Below are 14,094 nucleotides of genomic sequence, written 5' to 3'. Positions count from 1 at the left end.
TTTATATTAAAAAATGAAAATTGAATCAATACTTTTCGTCTATATATAATACTAGGTATAAATTGATATCGATATACACGGTGAGTGCTCTTCACATAGTTATACAAAAAAAAGTGAGATAAGTATAAGGAAAGCGAAGAACACCTTTTGTGGTATTCGCTGTGAATTATTCATGTAAAACCAGCACTGACTCTCGGTAATTGAATTTTTCCCCCGCAAACAAACACTGGAATGCACAGTATTGTATAATGAATCGCGGATTTCCAGCATCCAGATTAAATATATACCCTTATTAAAGCACGTTGCGTTTGATCCGCGTTTTTCTGTTGAAATTTTTAAAATTTCCTACGACGACTTTGTAAGTTGAGAGTTTCACTACCTATTCGTACATGCATACCTAGATAGTATGGTAGCGAATCGTGTGAACAACATCTGCGGTGACTTACGATTCGGTTTCGGAATGTAGCTCACCTTTTTGGGTTGCCGCGAACGAAGATTGTGTTTTAAACGCCACTAATTACGCTGGATGTCTTCTCGTTTCATAACAACGACAACAACACGTCGAGGATTTTCCCATGGCTTGTGTAGTTCGTTCCTCATCCCATTGTTGCGCCACGACAACGGGCCTGTCCCGCACTACGCTGCTTGCTGCGTTTCATCAATTTTACTCGAACAAACGATCGAGACGATAAATATTTCGTATATTGAAAACGGTATCGAAGTGTGATCGCAAACGTATCTCTTTATTTTCCTAGTTGCAGCACACGCTTGCACACGTTCACATGCTTGTTGCAACAATTGGATTCACACATTCGGCAAAATCCTCGCGTTTGTTTGCGCAACAATCGCGTATATCAGAATCATCTCAAAATTCTTATCGTCGTTTATATTAATAACTCAAAATTTGACGCAACAGAGCCATTGTTCTCTTATTAAAAATCTTAATACGAACCAAAAAAAAAACACAGTAATTATTCTAATCAAGGATGAACTAAAACTTAAAAAAATCACTTACTATAATTAAGAAAAAATACTATACCTAGAGTTAGCTATTTATTATTGCTACCTGGAGATAATGTAAAAGAAGTTTAGAAAATCCACATGCGATTCGTTCTTCTGATGCTAATTTTGGAATCCTTTCAAATACTAAAATAGAATATATCTATTGAATAATAGGTTTTAAGTAAATGTTTAATGGTTCCGTTTGTATAAAATATTTTTTTAATAAAATCTTAAGATAAAATCAAAATTTAACAGAAGTACGAAACAGAATTTCGCCATTTATAATAAAAACTCAAAATTGTTTCAACAACTACTGTTTTAGAATTCAAAATACATAAATATTCGTATAGCATAAAATATAAATCCACTTACCATTGTAAAGATATATCTTTTCATATATGTATGTATGTATGTAAGATACATATATGTAAAGATAAATTCAATGTCCGAGTGATAGTGAATACATTTACGTATTATAATATAATAATAAGAAGTCGAGTGCGAGACGTAACCTCAGGTAATTCAGACGAGAGAGAAGTTGAGTGCATTATTAATAATTCATAAGTGAGATGTAGGCTTCGGGCCAGACACACCGGAGGAGGTCATCATGACACATTAGTTCGCATTGCACACGATCGCAAGTGATCCGAGAGACACCACAATGTACCCATAAACTATTGTCGTGCACACATTTTCGAAGGTCTATATACAAACGTACGTACAACACTGTTGAATCGACGATACCCCGATGACGACCGTTAAGGTGTTATTATAACGCATAACGCAATAAGTCGTTGTCGTTGCCGATGAATTTATTAGACAAATTGTATTGCACGTTTGCATGCATAAAATCTAGCGACGTTGAAACTCTCGCACTGAACGAATGGTTCGCTCTCCGATATTGTACATATATGAATTTGATGCCTATTTATGATGATGAACTTTAAACGATATTTACGACAGTGAATGCGAGGGTTAATGTATTCTATATTTTAAAGATTCTAATTAAGCACTAAAATACGAGACACAAAATTACAAAAAAGCCCCATAAGTAAATGGAACCGGTTCATACTACAGCACGTTTAAGAAACCGTATTCGAAGGTACAAAAGAACTAATTATAGCGATAGAAAGCCGGGAATTTCCAAGTGCACTGCTGAAATTCCAGCATGTGTACTATCTATAGATGACCTTCAATTCATTTAGATAGCACAGTTCATCCTTGCAAAACGACTCATATGTCAAATTAATATTCATGAATTGATTATAATATGAATAATTTAAGAATATTTTTTTTCTATCACTCATTTATCTTATATAAGAAACGTACAAATAAAACTGATTTATTATTAGAATTTAGTAAACTTTTTTCCCCTTCAGTGAATATTCGTTTCATTCAAAATTGTTTTATGCATTGACGGACATATTGAAATCAATTAAAATATGATTTTTATTTTTGTTTAACGACACTGCTTTTAATAATACTGAATGCTAAATATAATACTTAAATATTAAATTCAATAAAAAAATAATTATAGCCGATGAATTTAGAAAACACCAACCTATAGAAAATTAAAGAAGTGGATAATTTCAAATAAGAAGAAAGACACTGATTAATGCAAATAAAAGCTTTAAAAAAATGGAATTCACTAAACATATCCATAGCACATTCAATCATTTACAACTTACTTGCAGTCTAAGCGTTGAACTTTTTGCATGCATTCATATTTATTTAAATCTAACCCGTCAAGTATGAAAATTGAAAAGTCATTAAATACAATAAAAGGTTACACTACGTTATAAATACGAAAGTGACAGAATAATTTTGACACACACGAAGTTTTGACATCGCCGATGATACGCAAATTTTATGCATTTTTAGTGCATACAATTTATATTCATATGTATGTACATATGTATATGTATACAACGGACAAATATCATTTATACATACATATATCGTTTTAAATTGACATTAAATACGCGGTGCGGCGTCCCATAACTTATCTCATATCTCTATCGATCGATCTGAATACGTTATTTAATTAACTTATATATTATATATTGTACAATAATAGCCTTTAATTAAACAGTACGTTTTTTCCACGCGTTAAAATCGTATCGGGCAAAATCGGATGGTTATCGCGGTAACGACGAGTCACTCGCGTTGCGGCTGTACATTTCGAGATCGCTTAATTGAAATGAAACCATTATTATTAAGAGATTATTCCACGAGTGGTAATTAAGGCTTTGTACAGTTTTGCCCAAACAGTTTTCCGTTTCAGCGGTGGCTTTTTCGACGTCGGATGTCCCGAGGCTCTCGGGCACGCCCCCGCAAGAGGATGGTCCGCTGACGGATGATGTCCGAACTTTTCGTCTGTGGACCCCCCGTTATTCGATCGTTAGTTTGCTTGTGTAATATACATACATAGGTATTGATAATTGAAGTGCTCTCGGGTCGCTGAATAAATTACTGTCGTCGAAAAAATTGTACGACAAACGCGCGCGTCGACGATTAAAAGTAAAAGTTGTTGTTTTTGAAGCGCAAAACCCCACCCACTCTTGTGAGGTTTTTGATAAACGTCAATATAAGAGAAGGGGTATTTGAAACCTTGAAAATTCACCGGCGTAATGATACGCATCGTAGCTTAGATTATTATTAGAAGTTAAAAATTAAAAAAAAAAAAAGTGAATTCATAATGCCAGTGCACTCGTGTACTGGATAGCTCTGCGTTGATTATTTGAAATAGTAACTTTGTTCTATATAAATTTCAACTTAATAAGAGTATCCTGTTTCGAATAGATGGCGTGAATTTGAATAAAGGAGATGTCAAATGATTAAGTGATACCAATCTTTATAAGACATGATAATATTTCATTTAGATAAAATCAGAATTCCTGGTAAAACATGGTCAATCGAAATTACGTGAATGCGTGTATGTAAATATATGTATATGCATAAAAGAAACATAAGAAGTTTGAATCAATTTTTCAATTTATAATGATAATTGAAATAAATATAAACAAATAAATTAGTAGCTAACCGTAATGATCGTTTATACAATTATTACTTCAAAAGACAATTAATCATTCTTTCATTGGATACTATTCTTAATAATTATTCATAATTGAATCCATTAAGCTCGAAAACGTAAAACTGTCAATAGCTTCAATTTAATGTGTATATATAATGTGAATAAATGTCATATATGTAATTCATCAGTCGTAAATTCGATTCTTGAAATTTTCACACTTATATTATAATTCACATCGTCAGAGCGGATCATGATGCATTTATTGCACATGTTAAAAAAATAAACACGAAAGTTAATTTATATAACCGAGAAAAAATAATCGCCGATTAATATATGATAATTTTGTTAATAAATTTAAGCGCAATCAAGAATAGCATACTAATGTATGAAAATCACTTTTTTCACACGCATTATAAAAAGCATAGCTAGTAGGGTTATCGTTCTAGTTCATCGCTTTAAAATGCAATAACACTATATATAATTCAACATCACTTTAAATATAAATATAATTTAAACGCATTAAACCAGACATTCGTTATGCGCTAAAAGGAATTAAGAGAACGTTTGAGCAACAGTAAAACATCGCAAATGGTTTCGCTACGTTATATTGTCAGAGATGTAGTTCCGATAAAGCGATGGGCTATTTTTTGCAATCCATCAAAGATGATACACAGCACTCTACTAATCAAAAATTAAAATCTGATTGCGGTGATATGATCGTTTTGATAATTGTGTAATCGTTAATATTTATGCCGTAGGAAGTATGCTCGAGCTTTCCCGAAATTAACATCACTTGATTTATATTTCGAATTACGGTATTATTAAGTCGAAACCGTGGGCGTTGAGGTCATAAAAATATTGTGAGGTCTTTGTAAAAACACTCTTACTCTTAATATAACGCCCTCGCTTAAGATCCTTTGAAATCGAGCTAATTTACCCATACAATTACAAATACGTATGTAAATTAATAGCGGTTAATTTTTTTCCGTCACGTCATAGATTTATGGGGTGCAATTAATTTTATAATAAATTCAATGTAAGTTTTAAATATAATATAGTTAATTATATACTATTTTTTTATTTTAGGCCGCTTCTACAATACTAATAAGTTAAATACCAAAATTTGTATGTACAACGTACTTTTTTTAGCATACAAAATGAAATATAATTATCAACCCTTTTAAAATCTGGAAGGTCACACATGGAAGAAATTTTGAATGATGTGATTCGGGCATGAAAACCGGTCTCAGATTGTGTGTATAATACAAGTATGCATAAATAAAAAACAAACAAACTTTTTAAACGGTTAATTATGCCCTACCTTCTAAATAGTTGTGTTATAAAAAAAACCAATAAAGTCATGTTATTAAAAAAGTTAAAGAAACAAAAATGTTCCGAGAATAAATTAATCACACCATCAAGATTTTGAGCTTTCGTTTTAAATCTAGAGCTTTTTCGACGGTGGACCAACCCATTCGATGGACAGGCGACAAGTGAGTGACCAGCGTGTGGTCAGCAACGGCTACTTTTACCCGGCCCCACCCCAGATGACGGGTTGTCACTAACTGGACCACTTTCCATGTCATAAATATATACATATGTATCGGTGTATATACATATAACGGTGATAATGTCTGTGTTGGTGTTGCTTTGTTTGATACCCGACACCGGGCCGATTACTGATGATTCACAGTTATCACTTTCTTATGTCTTTTGTGGTCTCCGGTGATGGATGGGCGACCAATCTGTGTATAAACTTTTTTTCGCCTCAAACAAAGCGCCACCGACCGACCGATCGAAAGATATGGCTTCTTGTTTTAAACCAGTTTGGTTTTCTTGGACGATGTTGGGGAAAAATTACTTAACTACCTCACAACGTACACATATTCGAAAATTCACACGCTATGATATGTGTCATAAATGTAACAAAGTCTAATACTAATGTTTGTTTAATACATTGTATTCATGTATCATTTTACTTTCAACTACAGTTTAAAGAACAATAAAAAGCTAGTTTCAAAATTATAATTATAATTGTAATTTAAAAATAAATAAAATTCTAGTATAAAAGAGTCAACGAAATTAAAAATTATAAAACGATCATAAACGAATGTGTTCAAAGTAAATTAAGGATTAATTTTACTTTATCATGCAATCTGAAATAATGAGAAGCTTTACATTTACTAAGGTTCTAAAACTATCGTCTGTTTAATTCATGACTATTGATTTTTTTTGACTATTTAATTTTACATATAAAAATCGATTGATAAAATATTTAAATTACAAAGATAGAGAAAAATTTGTCTAAGAGTTTTTAAATTAATAAATCTCTACTAAGGAAAAGTACAGTATATGAAAATCAACAAAAAAAAAAATGCTAATATTATTACTTTTGCTTAGCAAAAAAAAAGACAAATTGTATACATCAAATACACAATGTCGCGGGTCAAAAACCAGATCGCATCATCGACCAGTTTCCAGTATGTAAAACTTTCTTTTCGAAACCGATCGAATGCTCCTCTAAATTTATACGGAACGGTAATTTTACAAATCATAATAATCACTAAGCTCACCGAATGCCTCCCCGTAACGTAACGCGAGAGTTTCCTTTTGTACACATCGTTATTTATTTCTTTTTTCACTATAATACCAGTAATCTGACCGTTTCAATTATTGAAGCAGCCTTTTGTCTAATAAGACCTTGCGTGATCCGATCGTTATTGAATCGACCTACAAATTGTAATGCTTCAATAGTTTCGATTCTGCATTACAGAAATATCTCGGTTGACTTATGACTTTTACTTAAATTTTAGAATGTTGAACTTATTTTTCAAACTCTTTTTCTTTCAAATATGCGTGCGGATATTCCGTTACTCTGAAAAGTCTACGACAAAAGAACAATAACGTGACGCCTCTTTAGAAGTATCAAAATGTCGTCAAAATTTCGACAAAACCAATTGTTCAGATGCGCCATTTTCGGATGTGCGCAACGCTGTTTTTCAATTCTTCACAATAGATAGGCGACAATCTACGTATTTAATTGTCTTAAAAAGAAAGCCTTATTGTGTAAAAAATAAGTTATTGTTACATTTTGAGTCACAAGCAGTAACTTTTACGTTTTTACAATATTTTTATTATTTTAGAATAAATAATTCCTCATTTAAGTAATTAAACATCTCCATTAAGTAACCCATTCAATATATGTATATTTTGAAATTCATATACATATGTATATATTATCCGAAACGAATTAGTAATAATAAAATTAATTTTTATGTAAAGTCGGTGGCAATGTTACAGTAATAAACGTTGACAAAACCAATAAATCTCCGATTCTCGCAATAATAAATAATATACATTTTACACATCATTGAGGATGTTGTGCAACAAAAAACGAAGTGGCATGAAATGATCAAAGATTTTATTCTACATACATACGACTACAATCTCAAAACGGATGTTACATGTTAAAATGATGCAAGTTTTATTGACAGGTCAACTTCGACGGGATACGATTATATTTAATATTTTATTTTAATCAATTTTTACGTTGTTCTTTTTCAATTAAATTCTCATTATTTGAATATATTACTTTTTGTAATTTATATATATATACATATATATATATATATATATATATATATATATATATATATATATATATATATATATATATATATATATACACATATATAAATATATATATATATATATATATATATATATATATATATATATATATATATATATATACATATATATGCATGCAACAGACACTGATGATTTTTTTTTACATTTCATTAAACCGTATTAAATATTTTTAAAGTAACAAAATATAATATTTATTACTTATATTGCAAAAAAAACGACTGTTTTGCCATTGATCTTTAAACTGTGTTTCCGGGAAGTATTAAACACTTTCAAACCATTTATATATTAATTTCAGCAAGTTTTCATCGAGCAATAAAATAATACAATTAATACGGGAATAAATATTCAATAAATGCAATTTAGAATTTAAACGTTTCCATTATTTAAACAACTACAAAATGAAATCAATTAATTTTAAACACTCACCTTTTACAACAGGAACAAATCGATGAAGATAGAACAAGAAACACGCGAAAGATGAAACAGCAACCGCCAAAAAATCCACACACAGTTCAAAATTCACAGAATAAAATAAATATCAATAAAACAAACTAGTTGGTTTCGTTTAATTACTACGCACAATTGTATAATAAAACGAAATCAAAAGTGTTCACACACTCGTCGACTGTTGCATTGTCTCAACAACGCGAGGGAGCACAGGTTAAAAATTGTGTCATAACTATTATAATAAACAAAGTATCTGCGTATTTTTTATTGCGTCACGAGTGATAAAATCGGCAGGACTATCATTAATACTACACACGATACCGTTAAGTACACTTTATTTACCGCAAGCAACGGACAACACTGAACAGCACATCCGCCGGAAACGAAACCTGAAACGCTCGGAAAATCTATACGTACCGGTGCGCGCGCATCCACATATCTTTACACACACACACTTACATGTATTTCACTAATATTATAAATTATGAACACACAATTGTGATGAGTCTCTTATTAGGTTAATGTTTAATTTCAAAATTTCACTATCACGTAAAGATAAAGTTTGGTGAAAATTTGTTCTATCGGGTTTGGTGGCTACTCGTCCGTTGGAATCTCTCGAATAGTTTTCCGAGTTGTTTTAAGTTAAGGTGTGTTTTCGAAGAGGTGGACTCGGAGGGTGGTTCGCGGATAGGGACCACAGACTGGACGTGTTAAATTGGCGTGTGTCGACGTCGTCCGGTGTCATGACTGTGTCGGTCATGTCGATCCGGTGGTTGAGGGTCTCTCCTCTCGTCGTCGCCGAGTGAGAGTGTCCGTGTTATCGGCGCCGTCCAGTGTGTTTGGCGAGTGTTTGCCGAGTGAGCCCGCTACACCTACTGGACCAATTTCCAGCGGCAGCCTCCGGCGGACTCCCGGAAGAGTGAGCGGCGAGGTGGTTAACTGGAGCGGCGTTCGGCGTCTCGCTCGCACACCGCAACACCTCAATGAAACCGATAGCGTTTGGCGCGAGACGCACACCGCGTTCAGGCGCGGTCGACGCAGCACGTCTTCGTAGATTCCGTTGTAGTTTTGAGTCGACTGCTGAGGACGACAGTCATGACTAACAGCACTTCTTCGAATAAATTCTAATGACTCGAGAAATTAATCTATTATAATGTTCTATCTGACTACACATATTAGAATATTAAAAATTTAATATTCTTAAATTTGATACTTCGATTTAACACTTCTTTTTTTATTGAGAAAAATCATTTTTCATCCAATTTTCTAATTTTCACTTTTCATCATGGAGTATTAAAAAATGTCATTATACTTTGACTCACAAGTTGTAATATACAATATGTATGTATGAAATATATTTCATCAATGGAATGAATTAATTGTTTACATACATATATATGTACATATATGCATATGCTAAATTTCAAATTAGTTGAAATTTAGCGTAACGCAACTAATTCAATTAACTACAGGTTATTCAATAGTGTTTTTCATAAGTAAATACATATACATATATATATATATATATATATATATATATATATATATATATATATATATTTTATTTATTTATTAAAACACATGGGGAAGGCGGCAAAGCCTATAGAGCGACGGGGATTGGCTTAGTATAGATAATGAGATAAATCAATACATACATATATGAGTCGTTATATTTGAAATTGTTGTTAATTTTGTACTTGGTTATGTACAGTGTGGTTTTTTTATTAGAACAGTGATGTGCGGTTGTTCTTGTGCGATATTCATGAACAACCGTCTCGTTTTCCGACGAAAGGGTCTCTTGGACTGTATTCGTCGGGGGGGTGGTGGCCTCATGTTGAGGGCTTTAAGCGTCAGATTCCGTGACCTTTAAAGCGGGCTTAGTATTTGAAATTGGCACAAGTCCACTGTTCTTCATTTCGAGAAATATCTCGCAAAACATTAAATATTACGTTTTGCGTTTATATTTAAAAATACTGGTGGGGCCTGTGATACATTTATCCCGCTTTTTCGAAATTTTGGACATATCGAATTGAAAGTGATAACAATTTGTGAATTAAGTCGAACAGAAATAGTGTTTTTGGAACTGAAAACTTATAACGCAAATATAACGGCTCATATGTAAAATAATACACAAAATTTGTTAAAACAGATATAAATAACATCGACGTAAAATCTAAGACTTTAAACAATAAAAGAAAAAGCAAACATTTCCGATTCCCTTGGTATGTTGATCGGAAAAATCAAAGTTTTCCGCCAAATTTTCATGATCTATAAGTGGGCGCCGACTGTAATTTATTTGGATCAGATCTTTTCTATGAATAATTCAACAAATTATACAGTTCTTGATTTAAATATGTACATAGATATCTATCATTCTCCTTAGATATTGTAGAATTAGAAGACAGTTAGTAATGCAAACAATTTTAACACTGATTATAATATTTATAAAATCGAGACATCACATGCGTCACGGAGAGTATCAACACCGACGTTTATGGTGAACAGACTTGTCGTCTGTCCAATACAATGTAACGCATCAATTCCACGAGAAATGGTCATCATCACCGTTGACCGGTCTGCTCATCACGTGGCGGCCCAATGACAAGACCTTTGATTTTAATTTACAACGCGCGCCCGTTCGCTCATCTCTTGCGTGTCGCAACCTTATGATTCACAATGAAACTTCTTTTTCTGTGTTCTCGATTTGCAAATGAAACGAAAAGGTCACTGATGGCACCCATTAATAATTTTACAGTGCGTGGGACGTTATGTATTTTTAATGTGTTCATGTTATTTCTTAGGAAACTAAGCCCGTTCGGAATTAAATCACCGATAAACCAGACGAGCGGACGAGAAGCTCTCATTTTTTTTGATTAGCCATTTAAGGAAAACACAAACTAGTTCCTGACCATTGCGTATAAATTAAAGACACTATAATAAATGAGATCTAAAGGCACAAATTAGACATCTGAATATATTAAGTTAGCAGTATGAAAATATTTGTATAAGTAAACCAAATAAAATTTTCACTAGTTATTTATGTTTCCAATCGAGATACATACAAAAGTAAAACCAATAACATTATTATAAGGAGAAAATTCCATATTGGCTTTATTTTTGGTATATAGAATTCCAAATAAGTTTATGTTACCTGCAATGCGATAAGTATCACTACAAAACCTTACGATCGAAATATGTATCTCTACGTATAACTTTAGTTATCGAAAAAGAATAAAGTAATCGCGAAAAGAGCACAAGCTCTCTTCCAAAGATCACTTGCATCGGATGCATCCACCGGTCATAAACATTGACGATGCGTTGCCCAAGAAATCGAATAAAAGATTGCGAAAAAGGTCGAGGTTGCTCATCTCACCGACCTTAACTTTAAGCTCAAAATTATGGATACAATTTTCAAGCGCATGACAGCCCTTATCGACGACACGCCTTATTGCTTTTAAATTTTCTCACGTTTAAGCTTCTCCGAGGTTTCGACACGTCTACAGGTCCACGAGGAGACAATTCGCGAGTTTCGTTTTTTTATTATTTTGTTTACGCAACGACTTGTGACAACAAGCGGTAGTAAACGCTATAATGTACATACATATGTATAACACACTGCTCATTTCAACGCACAAAACCTGGTGTAATAAAATATTTAACGATCTATAAAATGTATTAACACCTTCAAAATCGTTTTTGAATTGAATATTTTTAATTGAGCCACAGCAATATGTTAAGTACAATTTGGTTTGTATAAATAAAAAATAAATGCCCAGTGTTCAAATTCGAAGAAGTCAATATATTAGTTTTACGGACGGCTTTCAAGGACTTTGATAGATTGAAATGATTTTAATTAATACAAACAGGCATCCAAACAAACATTATATATGATCAATGGTGACTTTTGAAAATTATATAATATTACCTACATACATACATAAGTCTGTTATTAATTAATTTGTTTAAACATTATCTATATATTTAGACATACTTCTTCTAGGAAGTTACCTTCTAAAACTGGAATCTCCAAACATGGTAAATTGCCGAAAATTGAATACAAATGAAAATCTTAGGGATAACTATGCGAGGCTCGTTCATGATACATAAAAGCTGGACAGGAGCTATCCTGTGCAAAATATATTTCACACTGCAAGGAATTGGGAGGAATTTAAAATATTTATTATAAATTGGGAAGAGCCTAACACTGGAATTGGACATGCTATAAGAAGAAGAAGATTTGTTATATAATTCCATATTTGTGGCCGTACTATCCATAAACTGTACTTTCCGGTAAGCTCGGCCTCCGAGCTTTCCGGAAACTAGAGTTTAAGAAAATATTTTCTCTTAAAACTGAGGATGATGATTTCACAGGGAAATTCAGGAAAAAACCAAGATTCGACATAGTTTCATAAAATTTTGCTCGTGGAATGATATTGAATACGACCTAAGATATTCGAAAACTATGTACTTTTAATTTAATTTAATTTTTAAATTGAATGAACGCTGTTTAGCAGCGAGTTCGTCCCACTCTGAGCGCCATCAGACCAGCCTACCGCGCATTCCTCTTCTATTCGCAACCAATCATATCGACCACGGGGCCGCCGAGTGGTGGACTGTGTACTCGGTGCCAAAGCGGCGTAAGTATGCGACGGCAAAGTCGCTTACCGCCGTGTGGAGTTGCGAGCGAGCTCGTTAGAAAGTTTGACGATGTATCAAAACAGACGATGGTAGGAGAAGCCACCAATGAGATTCTAAATCGTGCACTATAGGCGTATATAAATATATATACGTGTGTGTATGTGTATATATGTATGTGTATAATTATATATCTGACGTGCCATATGCGATTAAACAATTCGGTAGTGTCATATTGACGAAAATCTCCCGGGGCGATTGATTGTTGCGACATCGGCGTGCATATTGTACAAACTATTGATTTATTTTTTTCAATACAAATTCTTGGAGAGCGATCAATTATTTTAATCAAACTAATATAACGTACATATAATATGTATATTGAATTGTGTTTAATAAATTATTTAAATGTTAAAGTATCTATTGCAAAGATATATGTAACTAAAATTCAAAATGAACAATTTAATGAAGGATATTGAAGAAAGAATATTTAAAGTTTCTTTAATTTTTTATTACAGTTCCAAAGTATTAATCTTAAAAGTTCAATTAATTTCATTTCAAGCTTAATTGCACCAATATGATGGATTAATTTTAGAAATAATTAACCTAGAAAAACACCCATACAGCTGTTATCGTCTAGATGTATTTTTATTTGCATCTTAAATGATAATGCAAAGAAAAAGCATGTAGAAAACTTAATGTCTTATGGTAACAAATTCTCTCAAGAATTCAAGAGGATTCAAATATTCTCTGCAATACTAACCATTCAGTTAGTGATTAAATGATACTTAATATGTATGCATAAGTGGTAAAGGTTTTTGAGCTTTTTCTCCTATGTATGTATATATTATATGTATATGCATATTTTAGACATCTATCACGATTTACCTTTCAGTCTCGAGTAGAAGAACACTGCATGTTTATAATAATTCATAAAAAATATATTGAACGTTCGAAATGTACTGCCGGAAATTTAATTAAAATCATTTTATTTTTTCACTTTTCATTATCATAATATGACGTGCAGCACTGTGTAAAACTCACTAATAAATTAATACAGTGAATATTTATGTTTTATCGCAATAAATCGCGAAATTATTTATAGCACATACAAGTGAAACATACGCCTCGGCTATAAATCAATTTCGCATAATTAAAATGAAATATTGAGTGCAAAATGTTTTATCCGTTAATGATACACGAATATTGCGCTCGCAAATCAAAAGGCGCGAGTATGTTAAGCGTTCATTAATTAGTAGTTTTATTTTTTAATCTAATTACCAAACGTTGAAATGATATACACAGTTTAGCACGTATTCAGCTTT

General features: G+C 32.4%; 2 protein-coding genes across 2 annotated transcripts in view; one reads left to right on the top strand and one right to left on the bottom strand.

The window, feature by feature from the left end:
• Window positions 1–9,046, bottom strand: part of LOC143916944 (uncharacterized) — an 83,971-nt gene extending 74,925 nt beyond the window's left edge. Inside the window, exon 1 of the mRNA XM_077438249.1 lies at window positions 8,114–9,046. The gene's annotated coding sequence lies outside the window, so the exon portion shown is untranslated. The remainder of the gene's footprint in view (window positions 1–8,113) is intronic.
• Window positions 1–14,094, top strand: part of LOC143916946 (uncharacterized) — a 572,328-nt gene that overhangs the window by 328,962 nt on the left and 229,272 nt on the right. The window lies entirely within an intron of this gene.

Source organism: Arctopsyche grandis, chromosome 9, assembly GCF_051622035.1.
Source record: "Arctopsyche grandis isolate Sample6627 chromosome 9, ASM5162203v2, whole genome shotgun sequence".
Lineage (NCBI taxonomy): Eukaryota > Metazoa > Arthropoda > Insecta > Trichoptera > Hydropsychidae > Arctopsyche > Arctopsyche grandis.
The sequence above is the reverse complement of the archived record's forward strand: the minus strand, read 5'-3'. Positions and strand labels throughout refer to the sequence as shown.